The 21457-nt window shown below is 45.4% G+C and overlaps 1 pseudogene across 1 annotated transcript in view; it reads right to left on the reverse strand.

Moving 5' to 3' along the window:
* LOC311101992 (calsyntenin-2-like) overlaps nucleotides 1-21457 on the reverse strand; it is a 68148-nt pseudogene that overhangs the window by 16714 nt on the left and 29977 nt on the right. The window contains exon 2 of the transcript in view: nucleotides 14658-14780. The product of the transcript in view is annotated as a calsyntenin-2-like (transcript). The remainder of the gene's footprint in view (nucleotides 1-14657; nucleotides 14781-21457) is intronic.

The raw sequence follows: 21457 nt of genomic DNA on the forward strand, positions 1-21457 counted from the left end.
CCCTGACATGATTCCTCACCTATATCACCACAGGCTAAATCCATGGCTTGCAGCAGATTTACTCTGGTGTAGGGTTGTTTATCATACTCTTTCCATCTCCAAGAGGAGAAAAACTCCTCAATCGGATTCAGGAAAGGCGAGTATGGAGGGAGGTACAAGTTCATAAACTGCCCATTGATGTTAAACCATTCCCTTACCTGAGCAGCTCGGTGGAAACTGACATTGTCTCACACTATCACATAGGTGGGAATGGGATTCTCATTTAGCTCTTGAACCTGCTGCTCAAATAAAATATATCTTAGATTGGCAATAAATCTTAGAAGGTGCTGGGTGTTATATGGCCCGAGTGTAACATGGTGATGTAGAACACCATGGTTGCTGATAGCAGCACAGATTGTGACATTGCCACCTCATTGACCAGGGACTTCAACAATGGCCCGCTGTCCAATCAAAGATTAACTCATGGGGTCTGTCCAAGGATTCCAAGTCAAATATTGTCTGTGTAGAATACAATATAATATATGTAGGATTTTGTAAGTCGTACAGAGACAGTGCTATACTGTAGAGTACAATTAGGCCTACTGTATGCACTTCTGATTCACATACATTGTATGTACTGAAGAGTAATGTCATTCACATAGTATGTGTTAGTACTGTAGACAATCTGGATTACAGTAAATGTTTCTGAATGTACACTTACTTGCACATACTGAGCTCTCAGTTCTTTCACCCTTGGTGAGTTGCGCTCAAAAGGTACTCTGTATACTTGTTTCATTCGCATCCTGTTACGATGGAGGACACGGTCAATTGTGGAAATGCTCACACTGTCGATTCCCTGGAAGTGTGTGTTGTCTTGTATCACTCGTTCCTGGATTTCTCTGAGTCGTATTGCATTATCTTGAAGGACCATGCCAACTATAACGGCCTCTTGCTCCCAAGTGAATATAGCTGTCTTTCCACCTGCATGTAGCAGCCTTGCAATTCTACAAAATGTAGTTGTGCAGTTACAAAACATATTCATGCAGTACAATACATACAGTGATAAACTTTACAAATGTCTATTGAAACAGCTGCATATAGTGTAGTACAGTAAATTTGCAATTACAAAAATACAGTAGTATACTGTACCTGTTCTCTTCTCTGAATGTCCTTACTATGGTGGACACAGAAAATCGGCTCAAATTGAGTTGCACTCTGAGTCCTGCTTCCCTCATTGTCAGTCCATGGACAAGAACATGGTCTATGACTGTTGCTCGAATTTCATCAGATATTTCCACTCTTTGTCTTCCTCTTCCTCTTCGTCCTCCTCTTCCTCTTTCTTGCCCTCCTCCTCCTCGTCCTCCTCGTCGCCCACCTCGCATACTCGTCCTCTCACATTGTTTCTTCTATCCATTCTCAGATTTTCTCCTTCCCACCTTCAACAACCTGTTTGCTCTCTGAACTGGCTTATATTGGTTGTGTCACATCATTTGAAACAGGTTAAATCAATTTTGAGTGGTTGTGTTCAATCAATGACATGTGTTCTCTATTTGTATTTGATTGTTGCCACTTGTGTTTACCAGTATGGATGACATGTGCATTAGAGTGCAGAATGTGTTATGAGAATGAGAATGTGTTTAGAGTTTTGCTGAAAAGTCTAAGTGAGATCTGCAAATTGTGTTTTACCATGTGAAATGGTTTAAGGTATTGACAACAGACTGCATAATTAGCTAAATGAGTCCAGGCAACTGAGAACTTTGTTCAGCCAATGGGTTTTAGTGTTTTAGCAATTTAGAAAAACTGTAATGAGGTTGAATGTTATCTAGGCAAAGCCCCCTAAAACGTACTATTGTGAGCCCCAGACTGTGTCTCCATAAAATACTCCTGACCACAGCTGAGAGAGAGAGAGAGAGAGAGAGAGAGAGAGAGAGAGAGAGAGAGATAGGCCCACTCAGATCAGACCTATGCCCCTCCTACCCACCCCATGCCTCAACATGAAAGTCACACATACGCCCAGGCCGTGAAAAGGCAAACAGGCCCAACCCCCACTCTTACACTAGCCCAAGCCGATGGCATGTACCAGATGCTCAGCAAACTCTGCTCACAATTACTGGCCTGAGGCCAAACCACACGACCAACAACATTAGACACTTTATGGAACACAAAGCCTTCACTATTTCATCCCGGAATATCCAAGGCCTGAGGTCATCTGCCTTTGGCCTAAAGAGCAGGAACCTGGACTTCACCAAAGAAATTGGAAATACAGACATGTCATCCTACAAGAAACATGGTATAGAGGAGACGGACCCACTGGTTGCCCTCTAGGTTACAGCGAGCTGGTAGTCCCATCCACCAAACTACCAGGTGTGAAACAGGGAAGGGACTCAGGGGGTATGCTAAATTGGTATAACTCACTCTATTAAATTAATCAAAAAAGGAACATTTAACATTTGGCTAGAAATTCTAAATGAAATTATCTCAACAGAGAAAAATGTCCTCCTGTGTGCTACCTACATTCCCCCACTAGAATCCCCATACTTTAATGAAGACAGCTTCTCCATCCTGGAGGGGGAAATCAATCATTTCCAGACCCAGGGACATGTACTAGTCTGTGGTAACCTAAATGCCAGAACTGGACAAGAACCTGACACCCTCAGCACACAGGGGGACAAACACCTACCTGGAGGTGACAGCATTCCCTCCCCCATATGCCCCCCTAGGCACGACTACGACAACATAACCAACAAAAATGGGTCACAACTCCTGCAGCTCTGTCGCACGCTGGGTATGTACATAGTCAATGGTAGGCTTTGAGGGGACTCCTATGGTAGGTACACCTATAGCTAATCTCTTGGCAGTAGTACTGTAGACTACTTTATCACTGACCTCAACCCAGAGTCTCTCAGAGCGTTCACAGTCAGCCCACTGACACCCCTATCAGACCACAGCAAAATCACATTCTACTTGAACAGAGCAATACTCAATCATGAGGCATCAAAGCCAAAGGAACTGAATAATATTAAGAAATGCTATAGAAGAAGGAAAGTAGTGTCGAAACCTACCAAAAAACAATTAGGCAACAACAAATTAAATCCCTTTTAGACAACTTCCTGGACAAAACGTTCCACTGTAATAGTGAAGGTGTAAACTTGGCAGTAGAAAACCTAAACAGTATATTTGACCTCTCAGCTTCCCTATCAAATCTAAAAATCTCGAACAGAAAACCGAAGAAAAGTAACAACAGTGACAGATGGTTTGATGAAGAATGCAAAAACCTAAGAAAGAAATTGAGAAACCTATCCAACCAAAAACATAGAGACCCAGAAAACCTGAGCCTACTATGGTGAATCACTAAAACAATACAGAAATACACTACGGAAACAGAAGGAACAGCATGTCAGAAATCAGCTCAGTGTAATTGAAGAATCCATCGACTCTAACCACTTCTGGAAAAATTGGAAAACACTAAACAAACAACAACACAAAGAGCTATCTATCCAAAATGGAGATGTATGGGTAAACCACTTATCCAATCTTTTTTGCCCTTTTCATGACGTGTTTTCACAGTGTTGTAGGAACGAGTTTAAATCCATTAGATAGGTAACTCTTGGTGCCACAGAGTCTGAAGGCCAAGGATTTCAGGATGTCGAGGTAGCTCACTGGTGTTTATCTTAGAATGATTGATAGATGGAATATCCTGCCTGTGGTACAGGATGGTACCATCTCGGTTGGGAGGGTCCTCCAGTTATGGTTGCCAGATGTTGGTTAAAACTTGTTTATCTTGAAGTCTATAAACTGAGAGATCTCTTTGTCTCTCATCCGGATAGTAAGATGCAACCCACGTGCATCTTTCTATGCTGAATCCGGTACCATATCTATTAATTACATGTATCAACTCTCCATCTAAGTCTTAAGTAACTTTTTGCATATTTAATTACTTGATACCAGAGAACTCATCAGAACAATTTGGCGTCACAAACCGTTTACAGCTGAACGACAGACAAGCAGACTTTCATTTTTTGGATTTTGTTAAAATCTGCTCATCTGTGGTAAAGCTGAACTGAAATTCAATATTTTTGAGGGGGAAGATGAGTTGTATTATTTAATGGGGATGTGAGGAGAAATATCAAATTAGACAATGACATGGTGCTATGATTCGAAATAGGATGCGTTCAGATTAATGAGTAAAACAACAGAGGATAAACGAATGGGCGCAGGAATGCCCTTAATGTGTAAGGCATTATAAAGAGAGTGGGTTTTAGTCCCTTACTGTTTAAAGTACATTATAAAAAGATTGGGCGCAGGCATCCCTTAGTATGAAAGGCATTATAACACTCGTGCGTTCCTGGTCTGGTCGGGTGAGGTTGTGTTTTCTCTAGCAGGAGGTAAGCTTGGCTTCTTATATGGTGTTGAGTAAAGCTTAAACCATGTATTTAGATTGTAGGTAGGTATTGTAGTTAGGTATTGTAGGTAGTTTATTTAGGTAGTTATTGTAGGTTATTGTAGGTTATTGTAGGTAATTATTGTAGGTAAGTATTGTATTCGGCTGAGCCCGGTGAAGCACGAGGCTAGCTAACCCACTACCTGGACCAATAAAGCTAGCTAGCTAGCGGGTAGCTACTGGTAACTTTTAGCAACTGTGGATAGTTGTTTCCAATGTTATTTCACGCTTAAGAGTACCTGTAATTAAGCCAGCTAGCTACCTACCATTCAGCTGTTTTTCTAACCTCATTATCTGAAGCATTAACATTAGGTAGTTAGTAGCTACTGTACTCGAAATGTAGCTAGCTTTTTGCTACCTGGATAGCTAACTAAACAATAGCTGGAACGACCTAGCTGTAATATTTGGAGACGCTTTCTCTCCGTTGAGACAGACGCGAACTGGCTGAATCGATTCAGTGGCTAGCTTTGCACTTAACTGGCTAACAGTAGCTACTAAGGGTAAGTTATAACCTACATTTATTTTTGTTTTGTTTTTACATACTGGTAACGAGTCGTTCAAGGGAATTCGGGACATGGGTGACTAGTTAACGTTAGCTTGGCTCTCTCTGTGTGTTTCGTGCCGTCGGAGGAGGGGTGGTTCGTTGGCAGAGAGCAATGGCTAGCTAGTATGCTAACTATTCTAGCTAACTAACTGGCTGAATAAGTTGACGACGTACTCACTGAAAGTCAAAACTAACCCAAAACTTTACACAACGTTAGACACAGACACAAATGATCTGTTTGGCGTGTTAACACACTGGTTTGTTGTAACAGAGTATTGGTGCTAAACCGTGTTATTGGAGGCTGGCATGCTAGTTGGCTATGGCATCATAGGATTCGGTGCCCTGGACGGTTTTCACGGAAGAATACTGTACCAAGTTAGCTAGCTGAATAAACTAAAGTCTGTTAGAGTCTATTCCTAGAAAACATTGAACCACTGTAGTTTACTACAATTATAATTTCTAAAGTGGAAGTTGGGAGAGTTATATTTGAGTGTTTCAGTGAAACGTAAGTGAGGGAGGCCCCGCTCTCTCGCTTTCCCAGATGTTTAGTTCATTTCATTCCGATCTCCTTTGCATTATTGTAGCCTTGTTCTGTAGCCTGTCAACTATGTGTCTGTCTATCCCTGTTCTCTCCTCTCTGCACAGGCCATACAAACGCTTCACACCGCGTGGCTGCTGCCACTCTAATCTGGTGGTCCCTGCGCGCACGACCCACGTGGAGTTCCAGGTCTCCGTCAGCCTCTGGAACTGCCGTTCTGCGGCCAACAAGGCAGAGTTCATATCAGCCTATGCTACCCTCCAGTCCCTCGACTTCTTGGCGCTGACGGAAACATGAATTACCACAGAAAACACTGCTACTCCTACTGCTCTTTCCTCGTCTGACCATGTGTTCTCGCATACCCCGAGAGCATCTGGTCAGCGCGGCGGTGGCAGAGGAATCCTCATCTCTCCCAAGTAGACATTCTCTCTTTTTCCCCTGACCCATCTGTCTATCTCCTCATTTGAATTCCATGCTGTCACAGTCACTAGCCCATTCAAGCTTAACATCCTTGTCATTTATCGCCCTCCAGGTTCCCTTGGAGAGTTCATCAATGAGCTTGATGCCTTGATAAGTTCCTTTCCTGAGGATGGCTCACCCCTTACAGTTCTGGGTGACTTAACATCCCTACGTCTGCCTTTGACTCATTTCTCTCTGCCTCCTTCTTTCCACTCCTTTCCTCTTTTGGCCTCACCCTCTCACCGTCCCCCCCTACTCACAAGGCAGGCAATACGCTTGACCTCATCTTTAATAGATGCTGTTCTTCTACTAATCTCACTGCAACTCCCCTCCAAGTCTCCGACCACTACTTTGTATCCTTTTCTCTCTCGCTCTCCTCCAACATTACTCACTCTGCCCCTACTCCGATGGTAATGTGCTGTCGCAACCTTCGCTCTCTCTCTCCCGCTACTCTCTCCTCTTCCATCCTATCATCTCTTCCCTCTGCTAAATCCTTCTCCCTCCGATCTCCTGATTCTGCCTCCTCAACCCTCCTCTCCTCCCTTTCTGCATCTTTTGACTCTCTATGTCCCCTATCCTCCCGGCCGGCTCGGTCCTCCCCTCCTGCTCCGTGGCTTGACGACTCATTGCGAGCTCACAGAAGAGGGCTCCAGGCAGCCGAGCGGAAATGGAGGAAAACTAGACTCCCTGCGGACCTGTCATCTTTTCACTCCCTCCTCTCTACATTCTCTTCCTCTGTTTCCGCTGCTAAAGCCACTTACTAGCACTCTAAATTTCAAGCCTCTGCCTCTAACCCTAGGAAGCTCTTTGCCACCTTCTCCTCCCTGCTGAATCCCCCTCCTCCTCCCCCTCCCTCATCCCTCTCTGTGGATGACTTCGTCAACCATTTTGAAAAGAAGGTTGACGACATCCGATCCTCATTTATTCAAGTCAAATGACACCGCTGGTCCTGCTCACACTGCCCTACCCTATGCTTTGTCTTCTTTCTCCCATCTCTCTCTCCAGATGAAATCTTGCGACTTGTGACGGCCGGCCGCCCAACAACCTGCCCGCTTGACCCTACCCCCTCCTCTCTTCTCCAGACCATTTCCGGAGACCTTCTCCCTTACCTCACCTCGCTCATCAACTCATCCTTGACTGCTGGCCATGTCCCTTCCGTCTTCAAGAGAGCGAGAGTTGCACCCCTCCTCAAAAAACCTACACTCGATCCCTCCGATGTCAACAACTACAGACCAGTATCCCTTCTTTCTTTTCTCTCCAAAACTCTTGAGCGTGCTGTCTCTAGCCAACTCTTCTGCTATCTCTCTCAGAATGACCTTCTTGATCCAAACCAGTCAGGTTTCAAGACTGGTCATTCAACTGAGACTGCTCTTCTCTGTGTCACGGAGGCTCTCCGCACTGCTAAAGCTAACTCTCTCTCCTCTGCTCTTATCCTTCTAGACCTATCCGCTGCCTTTGAAACTGTGAACAGTCAGATCCTCATCTCCACCTTCTCCGAGTTGGGCATCTCCGGCGCTGCTCACTCTTGGATTGCGTCCTACCTGACAGGTCGCTCCTACCAGGTGGCGTGGCGAGAATCTGTCTCCGCACCACGTGCTCTCACCACTGGTGTCCCCCAGGGCTCAGTTCTAGGCCCTCTCCTATTCTCTCTATTCACCAAGTCACTTGGCTCTGTCATATCCTCACATGGTCTCTCCTATCATTGCTACGCAGATGACACACAATTAATTTTCTCCTTTCCCCCTTCTGATAACCAGGTGGCGAATCGCATCTCTGCATGTCTGGCAGACATATCAGTGTGGATGTCGGATCACCACCTCAAGCTGAACCTCGGCAAGACGGAGCTGCTCTTCCTCCCGGGGAAGGACTGCCCACTCCATGATCTCACCATCACGGTTGACAACTCCATTGTGTCCTCCTCCCAGAGTGCAAAGAACCTTGGCATGACCCTGGACAATACCCTGTCGTTCTCCGCTAACATCAAAGCGGTGACCCAATCCTGCAGGTTCATGCTCTACAACATTCGCAGAGTACGACCCTACCTTACACAGAAAGCGGCACAGGTCTTAATCCAGGCACTTGTCATCTCCCATCTGGATTACTGCAACTCGCTGTTGGCTGGGCTCCCTGCCAGTGCCATTAAACCCCTTCAACTTATCCAGATTGCTGCAGCCCGTCTGGTGTTCAACCTTCCCAAGTTCTCTCATGTCACCCCGCTCCTCCGCACACTCTACTGGCTTCCAGTTGAGGCTCGCATCTACTACAAGACCATGGTGCTTGCCTACGGAGCTGTGAGGGGAACGGCACCTCCTTACCTTCAGGCTCTGATCAGACCCAACACCCAAACGAGGGCACTACGTTCATCCACCTCTGGCCTGCTAGCTCCCCTACCTCTACGGAAGCACAGTTCCCGCTCAGCCCAGTCAAAGCTATTCGCTGCTCTGGCACCCCAATGGTGGAACAAGCTCCCCCACTATGCCAGGACAGCGGAGTCACTGACCACCTTCCGGAGACACTTGAAACTCTACCTCTTTAAGGAATACCTGGAATAGTATAAAGTAATCCTTCTTACCCCACCCACCATAAAAAAAAGAAGGTGGTTGTCCCACTGGCTATCATAAATTGAATGCACCAATTTGTAAGTCGCTCTGGATAAGAGCGTCTGCTAAACGATGTAAATGTAAAATAAAGAGATAGGTTAAGGGCCTTTGGTGTGTTGTATCATCATTAAAGGAAATATTAGGGTTACGGGCCTTTGGTGTGTTAAATCATCATAAAAAGAGAGAATTAGTCCATTGTGAATTACTGAAAACGGTCATGAGAGAGAGAAAACAATAAAACTCATACGGCATAAAGACTTGAGCAGATATGATTAAACATATTGAATCATAGCACCAAAGACTAAATAGATCAAGCTGGGGATTTGATTCAAATATTGAATTACTAAAAAGGTTGATGTGAGTACCTAAGAATTTCTAATGTTCTATATGGATTATGTGAATATATGAAAATATGAGTGTGTGTAATCGATTACTAGAGATGTGATAAAGTAATAATTGGAATAATATTCATATACTAACTTGTTGCACCCAAACGTAGACCTAGGTGAGGGATGGGAAACAATAAATAAAAAATGTCTGAGTTGGTGCCGTTTATGGATCATTTGATAGAGATAAGGTTAAGCATTATATGACTGTTCTGGGTTTCTGATTGTAATTTAACTGTGGGTATGTGATGCTTAGACAGATACTGCAGCTAGTGTTGGTTTCGTGATGTAGACTGGAATATTTAGCAACTTGCTTGGTTCAAATTGAAAGACTCACTTATGCCACCGGAATAGCGAGACGATTTCGAGGTAGTCATTCTTTGAGTTGCCTAATGGTTTGCTGGCTTAAACTACTGTGAATGGAGTCGTAATTTCAATTGCTAAATGTAATATTCATACTATGGATACAAATTGAATGTATGCTCGTCCAAAAACAGTAGACGTTTGTTGTATTACCTGTAGCCTAATTAGAAGGGACAGTTACCTAAATATGAGGATTTCTAATAACAGTGGATTGACAACTGCGATAGAATTGTGGCCATGATCTTACTTGATAACATGAATTTCAAAACCAGCTCCGCTAGGGTGAGTGGAGTGATATGTATGTAGAGTAGATAGCAAGCCACCTTTTAGCCAGTTAGCTTGGGAGCTGGATTGTCTTTGTGAGAATCAAGGAGAGGGGATATTAGGTAATATTGATATTAGTCGTATGTATATGCGAGAGCACGAATGACGTTTACAAATACTCAAACTTTGTATCACGCCGCATTTCAACAATCGCTACATGGTGTGGGTTCTGTTGATGCAATATGTTAAAGGGAATTGCAGTTAGTTTGGACTGTTATGCTGATAGGGCAGTACCTACTTTTTGAAGGTTCTAGATTTGTTAATCAACAGGTTTATATTTTTACTAAATCAATGCAACAGGTTGCGATGATTACATTACCGGAAAGGGGTTATAGGTTTATATTAGAAGGCATATTCCACTTAATAAAACGTGGTATTATCTGATGTGTTTTGGGTGGGATTCTCTCTTCCAGGACTGATGGAAGTCCCCTACAGTATGTATGTTAAGGGAAACGTAGGAGACCACGTCTCAAACAATTTGTAATAGATGCCTGGGATCAAATATCACTGAGTCCTTACACAGAGTAATTGATTATATTGGCGACTGAATAAAATATGACATTTTAGGGGGTAACCGGAATAATTTAAGGGGAAATAGCTATTTCCTATGTCATTGATCCAGTAACGATACCACAATAATTTGACATGGGAGCAAATGGAGCTGATTTTGGGGTTGAATAATCCTTGAGAGAATTACAGACAATTAAGTATAAAGGGTAATCAATTAAAAATACTCATTGCAAACTCAGAGAACATTAGGTGGTTTTCATCATGTGAGAGATTTTAGGTCATCTTATTCTGGAGTAGTCACGAGGAATTAGATTGAAACCAATGATTATTGATGCGAGGTAGTACAGTGGAATTATCGGCATCAGTTTTTGTGTGTAATTACTATTTTTGGATTGCTGATTATAACTGAATGGTAAAAAACATGTCAACTTTCTGTTCCCGGAGAATTGGGGTTTAATTATCTCTCTCTGGAAAGATTCCTGAGTCTGTGGGATGGCGGAGCAGTTAGTTAAATCTTAAAGGCACACACAAATGGAATGTTTTGAAGTTTTATTTTCTGAGTGAGTTTTCAGTAAACATGTGATTTATTTTGAAAATAACTGTACTGAGGACTTACTGTACACTTGGGATATGAAATATATTAAATGTTTTGACTGTTGTTAATGATTAGTCTACTATAGAATGAAACACTTCTTTGAAGGATTTGAATTACCTTTGACCTCTGTCCTGACTTTCTAGTGTGATTTGATCACCCATGCTGGAAAGCCAAGATACATTGAATGATGTATTTAAGGTGATTTGTTATACCGAGTTGAGGGTCATTTGTAATACTGATCATTAGGAAGAAGTTTATAGTTAATAGTAGTATACAGTGGGGAAAAAAATTATTTAGTCAGCCACCAATTGTGCAAGTTCTCCCACTTAAAAAGATGACAGAGGCCTGTAATTTTCATCATAGGTACACGTCAACTATGACAGACAAAATGAGAAAAATAAATCCAGAAAATCACATTGTAGGAATTTTTATGAATTTATTTGCAAATTATGGTGGAAAATAAGTATTTGGTCAATAACAAAAGTTTCTAAATACTTTGTTATATACCCTTTGTTGGCAATGACACAGGTCAAAAGTTTTCTGTAAGTCTTCACAAGGTTTTCACACACTGTTGCTGGTATTTTGGCCCATTCCTCCATGCAGATCTCCTCTAGAGCAGTGATGTTTTGGGGCTGTCGCTGGGCAACGCAGACTTTCAACTCCCTCCAAAGATTTTCTATGGGGTTGAGATCTGGAGACTGGCTAGGCCACTCCAGGACCTTGAAATGCCTGTTACGAAGCCACTCCTTCGGTGCCCGGGCGGTGTGTTTGGGATCATTGTCATGCTGAAAGACCCAGCCACGTTTCATCTTCTATGCCCTTGCTGATGGAAGGAGGTTTTCACTCAAAATCTCACGATACATGGCCCCATTCATTCTTTCCTTTACACGGATCAGTCGTCCTGGTCCCTTTGCAGAAAAACAGCCCCAAAGCATGATGTTTCCACCCCCATGCTTCACAGTAGGTATGGTGTTCTTTGGATGCAACTCAGCATTCTTTGTCCTCCAAACACGACGAGTTGAGTTTTTACCAAAAAGTTCTATTTTGGTTTCATCTGACCATATGACATTCTCCCAATCCTCTTCTGGATCATCAAAAGGCACTCTAGCATACTTCAGATGGGCCTGGACATGTACTGGCTTAAGCAGGGGGACACGTCTGGCACTGCAGGATTTGAGTCCCTGGCGGTGTAGTGTGTTACTGATGGTAGGCTTTGTTACTTTGGTCCCAGCTCTCTGCAGGTCATTCACTAGGTCCCCCCGTGTGGTTCTGGGATTTTTGCTCACCGTTCTTGTGATCATTTTGACCCCACAGGGTGAGATCTTGCGTGGAGCCCCAGATCGAGGGAGATTATCAGTGGTCTTGTATGTTTTCCATTTCCCAATAATTGCTCCCACAGTTGATTTCTTCAAACCAAGCTGCTTACCTATTGCAGATTCAGTCTTCCCAGCCTGGTGCAGGTCTACAATTTTGTTTCTGGTGTCCTTTGACAGCTCTTTGGTCTTGGCCATAGTGGAGTTTGGAGTGTGACTGTTTGAGGTTGTGGACAGGTGTCTTTTATACTGATAACAAGTTCAAACAGGTGCCATTAATACAGGTAACGAGTGGAGGACAGAGGAGCCTCTTAAAGAAGAAGTTACAGGTCTGTGAGAGCCAGAAATCTTGCTTGTTTGTAGGTGACCAAATACATATTTTCCACCATAATTTGCAAATAAATTCATAAAAAATCCTACAATGTGATTTTCTGGATTTTTTTCTTCTCAATTTGTCTTTCATAGTTGACATGTACCTATGATGAAAATTACAGGCCTCTCTCATCTTTTTAAGTGGGAGAACTTGCACAATTGGTGGCTGACTAAATACTTTTTTTCCCCACTGTATATGATTCGGACCATGAAAAGGACAGAGAGAGAGCGCTAGCCCTGAATGAGGGACACGTGTCGCTAGTCAATTTTACTATTCCTTGAATTACATTATGGGATACAATTAAGTTAAGATGTTATCAAGGGTTGCCATTTTAATTTGATTTGTTATTTTGATTTAACATGCCGTTTTTTTGGGGGGGGGGGGTACATGAATCACGATGTGACTCATGCGTAGAAAGGGGGAATTACTGGTCGCTAGGGCCTTTTGGTAAATATGCAAATTTATTAAGAATATGAGCGGTAGTAATTAATGTGTTATGGGTTAGATGGAATATGTTATGTGCAAACGTATTAGTGGCCAGAGACAAAGTACAAAGGGGGCCTGTCTCTGATACTAATGGGCTACAACAAGCTGCAAGAATGTGCACTTCCTAATCTCAGGGCTTCTCCTGACTGATAAGAAGACATGGTACAGTAACATACTATGTCTCACTTAATAATGTTCTTAAGACTCTCTTCACATGGGTGAAGGCTTCTAGGCGCAACCCAGCAGGAGAATCTGGGCATTGTCTGCGCCCTGGGCATTGTCTGCGCCCTGGAGACTTTGTGGTGGTAAAACATTCCAGATCCTGTGACTCTGCATCCAATCGAAGATATCAACTGTTATTTCTCTCATGCTTTTCTCTTGGGAGTGTGACAGGAGTCCACATGGAGGGGGCATGGAGAGAGATCCGTTCAAATACAACATTTCTCATGTTGCTGGTATACTGGTTGGCAAATGGACGAGACAGAATGGGGAGTAGAGATGGTGGCTGCTCGGATGAGACTTTGAAATTGGGACATTGTCATTGTCTCCCTCTCCATCCTCCAACCTGCTGGGCTGTCCCGGTCAATTCTGGCTACATCAATTCAATATTTAAGTCTGAACCAAGTGTGATCCAACCCTGAGGTAATTCTGAGGTGGGCTAACCCTGGGATAACACTGTGAAACCACCCTGGTTCAGCTCTTCTAACACAAATCCAATCACACATATCCAGAGGCTTCAATGATACACACTCAGTACACACACATCTCAAAATGTACACTCACTCTCTCTCTCTCTCTCTCTCTCTCTCTCTCTCTCTCTCTCTCTCTCTCTCTCTATCTCTCTCTCTCTCTCTCTCTCTCTCTCTTTCTCTCTCTCTCTCTCTCTCTCTCTCTCTCTCTCTCTCTCTCTCCCTGTAGGGTGGCCATTACAGGCAACCCCCTCAGGCCACTACACTGTTTTTCTCCACATGTTAGAAGGAAAAATCAGACAACCATATCCAGCCAGCCGTCCTTCCAGCCAGCCTACATCAGAGCTGCTCCAACCCAGCCTGAGGGGCTCCGAGAGTGGGCACCAGCCCCTGAGCCAACCCCACACTGAGGCCTTGGCCACATCAAGAGGCCTGGCAGGAGGCAGGCCAGTAGCTGACGACAACCAACTATGACTGGCAACCCCCAGGAACTGGCAACCCAATGGGGGAGTTGGGTTGGTCACCAAGGAAGATGAGTGTAAACCGTCAGTCTTTTTCTGTGTGATAACCTTATCCACCATGGGGGTTATTTGGGGTACTTTCCCATCACATTGATTCAATATAATTGTATTTGCACTACTAAGAGGGAAATATGTTAGTATTGGTTTCATACACGGTTAAAGGTTATAAGGGAGTGAATAGCTTTTCTAGGTAGTACTACTTTAAAGCTAGTGGTTTTAAATAAGAAAGCAGACATTCTGTTTTCTTTTCTTGGAAAGCAGAAGTGAGAAATATCACGTTCCAGCATAATGCATTGTATGTTAATGTTTTACAAGAGCTCCCAAGATCAACCACAGCAATTACGTATAGGTAAATCGTCCTCTGAGTGAATGATGTTACCCATTCATTACAGCTTAGTACTTCCCTCTCCATTCTATCAAATGTTTCATGTTTTGTGTGGACCCCAGGAAGAATAGCTGCTGCCTTCGCAACAGCTAATGGGGATCCTAATAAAATACCAAAATACTAAATCACACAGCGGAGGGGCGTACCATACCTGCGTAGGGGACGGGCGCGTCTTTATCCAGGGCCACCAGGGGAGGGTCCAGTAGGACAATGTCCATGTTCTCTGTGATCACCCCATGGTACGACGTCTCAATCCATGGCTTATGTTTGTTCACTACGAGAGAAAAGGGTGTGAAAGAGGGATGGAGATAGAGAGAGAGAATGTCAGTCAGGTGTTTACACAGAAGTTGATACATTTTCAGTGTGCATTTAATTACTGGGTGAACTGAGATTGGCTTTGTGCAAAATTAATACAACAGCTTTTCTTTCCTCCCCCCACTGCAACTCCGACTTGGAAATACAGCCACACACACACACACACACACACACACCTTTCCTGGCAGAGGATCTCCATTCTTCCTTTTTTCTGAGAAACATTCTCATTCTGCTAATCTCCCCTAACTATTTTCTCCCCCTCTCTTTTCTCTCTCAAACGTTCCCTGCAGGTCTCAAAGTGCTCCGCCAGGCTTGATCAATGACCACTATTGAGCTGCCAGCAGAGCACTACTTCCTGGGCCCAGCCAAAACAAAGTTCATGAGCAGTGGGACGATTAGCACGGCATAATTGAGCAAAGCCCCTGAGGGCCGTGAAGCAGGAGTTAGCTAGCTGGCTCACCATTTTATATACCATCTCTCTATCAAAGGTAAGGGTTTTTTAACAGCCCATTTCCTCCTCAACTCATTCACTTACTCACAGCTTTCTCTGACTCAGGAGGGAACAGCAATGCACAAATTCCATCTTGTTATTTTCTATACGAGGAAATGTCAGTTGTTAACAACACCAAACTAGCGTGTTTTGTGTGATACACATCCAAGCGAAAATTACCTAAATACATGTGTATCACTTTCTTATGGGTACATGTTAATGCATACTCATTATCCGACATTCAGTGAAGGAGAAGGAGAGAAAAAAGTCCATACACCAAACAATTTGTATAGCTGTCTCTAGTGCCACTTCACATTACAGAGCCTTTGTTCCTGGGTGTATGTGTAATTACAGCGGCAAACCACGTCTAAGACATAAGGCACTGTCAATATATAAACACAACCAAACATAAGTGTTCTACTAAGCACCAGAAACTATATATCGTAACAATATATAATTACATTGTAATTACATTAATCATAACACAGAATCACAAGGTACAATTTGATTGTGTGGTCTCAGACAAAAAATATTTTCAGATTACATGTCTTTTTGACAATTTGGGATACAAATTTGGCAGTAGGCCTAGTAGGACCCTGAAGCACACCAACACCACCATGCCAAGACCACCCCAACACCACCACCACCACTCCAACACCACCACCACCCCAACACCACCACCACCACTCCAACACCACCACCACCCCAACACCACCACCACCACTCCAACACCACCACCACCCCAACACCACCACCACCCCAACACCACCACCACCACCACCACCACAACACCACCACCACCCCAACACCACCACCACCATCACCACAACACCACCACCACTCCAACACCACCACCACTATGCCAACACTACCACCATCCAAACACCACCACTATGCTAACACCATTCTAACACCACCACCACACACTTCCAACACCACCACCACCCCAACACCACCACCACTCCAACACCACCACCACCCCAACACCACCACCACCACTCCAACACCACCACCACTCCAACACCACCACCACCCCAACACCACCACCACCACCCCAACACCACCACCACCACCACCTCAACACCACCACCACTCCAACACCACCACCATCCCAACACCACGCCAACACCAACACCACCACCACTCCAACACCACCATCACACCAACATTACCACCCCACCAACACCACCACCACTCCAACACCACCACCATGTCAACACCACCACCCCAAATCCACCATCACACCAACACCACCATCACACCAACACCACCACCACTTCAACACAACACCATTCCAACACCACCACCTGTCTAACCCCACCACCAAGCCAACACCACCATCATGCCAACACCACCATCACTTCAACACCACCACCACGCCAATGTACAGTATATTCATGAGCAGTGACTTCCCAGAGTGCATTGTAACGACCCTTGTGCACCCTTTAGAGATCATTTACGGAGAGGATAACACATTCGTCCAATACACATGAATGAGCTCTGGGCCGAAACAATGTGAGGTAAAGCTATGTTATCTAGCTCCAGGGTTCTAAAGCTAGCTCTGATCAACGTTCCTGTCTTAATAGTTTAGCACCATGTTTAATAGCTGGTCCTACAGTATGATATCACTGTTGTAGGGACAGTTGAGTAATATATAATACATAGTGTTATTCAAGCACCAAAGCTGACAGGATAATGAAACTGTGGCTTAAATTAGAATTAGGCTGATCTACTACCTACATGTTCAATAGTCCAGTCCTCCTGAAGCTTAGACGACTTATTGACCTTTTAAATCCTGGCCAGAACAGCTTGAATGGTTCAGCTGGGTTCAACATAGCTGATGATAGGTCAGATTGACCTAACTTGTCTGGGATCAGCTTTATACAGACTACTATTACCATCTACTGTGGAACATCAAGCCAAAGGGCTTCTGAAATCAGCCCTCAGTAAAAATAAATCAGTTCGGCATTGACAGAACCTTTTGCCCTGTGTAATACCAATACAACTCGAGGCAGAGCAAATATCCCCATTAGTCATCTTTATCTCCCTCCACCACAGAAGTCGTGTCCATGTAGGTTGATGACACCACAAACCTTCCCTGGTCTGTGTGTGTGTGTGTGTGTGTGTGGGTGGGGGGGGAGGGGGGGGGGGGTTAAAGATGGTTTCGCCCCAGAAGAAGTAATGAGGGCATTAGAGGAACGTCTCTCCTGTAATTGTGGCTGTGCCTTCATGGTGCAGCCCCCAGGTGATGTCATCGTTTTAATTTTTGGAAAATACAAAAGTGATCACTGTGCTATTGCCTGTGTGAGAGATGGTACAATTCCTAAGCAATCTCCACGCGTCAATAAAAAAAGAAACTGGAAGCAGTTTGATATTTAATGTTTTTTACCTGATGTATTTAGCATTGAATGGAATAGAATATAATTAATCCCTGATGTTGAATTTGACTTTTCTTACTTCCACAACTCATTCCAGGATGTAGCAATAGGCCCCTTTCAAAAACATGCAGGATTAAGGGCAGAGAGAACCATTGCTTTACTGATGAACTTACTAAAATCATAAGGGAACGAAATGCTATGTGGGCTAAAGCAAGAGGGTCTGGTTCGGCAGATGATTGGATGGCTTTTAAACGTCTTAGAAATCTGGGTGTGGCTATGACCCGAAAACTGAAAGCAGACCCCTACCTTAAATCTACTTCGGATCATTTAAATAAGCCCTCCAAATTTCGGCAAGTAGTGAAAGGTTTGGGGTGCAAAAAAGATACACAGCTTCCCAAACAATTGTTGGTAGACACACAGATTGTAATTGAGAGAACCTCTATTCTGAATGCCTTAAATCAGCATTTTCTAGATGCAGGCAGTTTATTTGAAAAGGTTAAAGGTCTAAATGAGCCCCCTGTGAATTTACCTGGCACCCCTGTGCACTCCTTCGCCAGGTTCTCCTTCTCAGCCTTCTCTGTTTCAGAAGTGCGTAAAGCCCTGAAATAAATTGATAGAAAGAAATCCCCTGACCCTGATGATGTAGACCCCCGCCTCCTACACCTAGATGCAGACATCATTGCTCCCCCTTAACATGTATTTTTAACCTCACGCTTGACGTTAAGGAAATCCCGAAGTTATGGAAATCTGCTTTTTTACTGCCTCTCCTGAAAGGTGGAGATCCTTCGCTACTTGACAACTATTGACCCATATCAAAATTGTCTGTACTGTCTAAGGTACTGGAGTCCTTAGTTAGTAGGCAGCTGAAGGCCTACCTTCAAGAAAACAACATCTTAAATGGAATGCAATCAGGTTTTAGGTCTGGCCACAGCACTGTTTCAGCAACACTGAAGGTTTTAAATGACATCCACTGTGCTCTTGACAAGTTACATTGTGTGTCTGTCTTTATTGATTTGTCGAAGGCATTTGACACCGTGGACCATGCTGTGTTGGTGCAAAGGTTAAAATGTTGTGGAATTATTGTTCATGCTTTAGATTGGTTTATAAATTACCGATCATATAGTACACAATCTGTAATGGCGGATAGTTGTAAATCTGAGTCCATAGAGTTGTGCTCAGGTGTTTTGTATCGACGGGAGTATTTTCCCGTGTGCCTGTTTTGTGCCCTGGAGTGTGTTTGACGCATTTCTGCGTAAACCTGTATTTTGTGGATTAAAGCCTGTTATTCTGTGATTTACCCTCCTGTGCCTGACTCCTTCAACACCACCTCATCACAGAATCACCCACCCGCTATGGAGTCAGTCGTGGAACGGGTCCAGGAGCATTCAACTATTCTAGGCAACTTGGGTGAAGCGATGGATCGGGTTCTTCAGGTCGTCCAACGCCTGGAGAGGAGAGAGCCCGATCTGTCGAGACCAGCTGGCCAACCGGATCCCGCCACCTACACCCCAGCACCCGGAGGGATCCAGCTATCCCAACCATGGGAGTTCGACAGAACAGCGGCACTGTGCCAAGGATTCCTTCTGCAACTGGAGCTCTACTTCTTCAGCATAAGGCCGGTCCCATCGGAGCGGGAGAGGGTGTCTGCCCTCGTCTCCTGCCTCTCGCGGAAAGCCCTGGAGTGGGCCAACGCGGTGTGGAACGAAGGAGAAGCCGCGTTGGAGAACTACGGGGAGTTCGCTCACCTCTTCTGGGCGGTCTTCGATCACCCGCCCGAGGGTCAAGAGGCGGGCGAGCAGCTGGTCCACCTGAGGCAGGGAACGAGGACTGCACAGGACTTCGCATTGGAGTTTCGAACTCTGGCAGTTGGGTCCGGGTGGAACGAGCAGGCCCTGATCGACCATTTCTGGTGCCATCTGCGAGAAGACGTCCGACGGGAGCTAGCCTGCCGTGACACCATGTTGTCCTTCTCGCAACTGGTGGACATGGCCATTCATTTGGACAACCTGCTGGCAACCAGAGGACGTCCTGGAGGAGGTCTGCCCATTTCCATCCCGGCCGACTCGGATCCAGAACCGATGGAAATGGGTGGAACCACTAGCCGAGAGAACGGAGGACGACAGCGCCAGTGCCACACTGGTGGCGCGAAGGGACATTTCACCACACATTTTCGTCAACGCTCTTCTGGGTTTGGAGGCGGCAGGCAGGGCACTCTCGCATCACCCCAGGTATCGATTACCCACACTCGTTCAGAGCCCTCTGCTGCGCACTGTAAAATACACATCTCCTTTCCTGTGTATATATATATATATATATAAAACATGGGGGATTGGAAGTGATGCAGACAATTACATTGATTGAAGTTACAATCTATCTGCAATATTAAGCTGATCTACCCCCTTAAAAAAAAAGAAAAAAAAAGAAAACAGTTACAACCTTTACCAGTTCCACAACGACCATGGTCTCACCTAAGTGTTGATTTTCGAACTGATATTTCCCTCTCCCAAGGTAACACCACCATCCTGGTCGTTGTGGACCGCTTTTCTAAAGCCTGCCGCCTCCTTCCTCTGCCCGGTCTCCCCACGGCTCTGCAAACTGCGGAGGCCCTGTTTACACACGTCTTCCGGAACTACGGGGTACCAGAGGATATAGTGTCTGACCGAGGTCCTCAGTTCACATCCAAGGTCTGGAAGGCGTTCATGGAACGTCTGAGGGTCTCGGTCAGCCTGACCTCTGGGTTCCACCCCGAGAGTAATGGACAGGTGGAACGGGTAAATCAGGACGTTGGTAGGTTCCTGCGGTCCTACTGCCAGGACCGGCCGGGGGAGTGGTCGGTGTTCTTGCCATGGGCAGAATATGCCCAGAACTCTCTCCGCCACTCCGCCACTCCTCCACTAACCTAACGCCTTTCCAGTGTGTTCTAGGTTACCAACCGGATCTGGCACCGTGGCACCAGAGCCAGACCGAGGCTCCTGCGGTGGATGACTGGTTTCTGCGCACGGTGGAGACGTGGGATGCTGCCCACGTTCACCTCCAACACGCTGTGCGTCGTCAGAAGGCCAACGCTGACCGCCACCGCAGTGAGGCCCCCGTCTTTGTACAGGGGGATCGGGTCTGGCTCTCGATCCAGAATCTGCCCCTCCGCCTGCCCTGCCGGAAGCTGAGCCCGCGGTTTGTGGGGCCGTTCAAAGTCCTGAGGAGAGTCATCAAGGTCACTTATAGGTTATTACTTCCCCTGATTACCGTATTAACCCCTCGTTTCATGTGTCTCTCCTCAGGCCGGTGGTAGCTGGTCCGCTCCAGGAGTCTGAGGTGCGGGAGGTCCCTCCACCTCCTCTGGACATCGAGGGGGCCCCGGCGTACTCTGTCCGTTCCATCCTGGATTTGAGGCGTCGGGTGGGAGCCTTCAGAACCTCGTGGAGTGGGAGGGGTACGGTCCGGAGGAACGGTGCTGGGACCCGGTGAGGGATATCCTCGATCCCTCCATGTTACGGGATTTCCACCATCGCCATCCGGCTCGCCCTGCTCAGTGTCCTCCGGGGTCGGCGCGCTGCTGGAGCCGCGCGTCAAGTGGGGGGTACAGTCACGACTTCCGCCGAGGCTGCCTCCCCTCCTTGTTTGGGCAGGTTTCGGCGTTCGGCGTCACCAGCTTACTAGCTACTGCCGATCTATTTATCATCACTCCATTTGTCTTGTCTTCAATCACACACACCTGGTCCTTATTCCCTCATTAGTCATTGTATAAGTGTTCCCTCTGCTTCCTTGTCT

The sequence above is a fragment of the Coregonus lavaretus genome (genome assembly GCF_964263955.1).
Source record: "Coregonus lavaretus genome assembly, chromosome: 26".
Lineage (NCBI taxonomy): Eukaryota > Metazoa > Chordata > Actinopteri > Salmoniformes > Salmonidae > Coregonus > Coregonus lavaretus.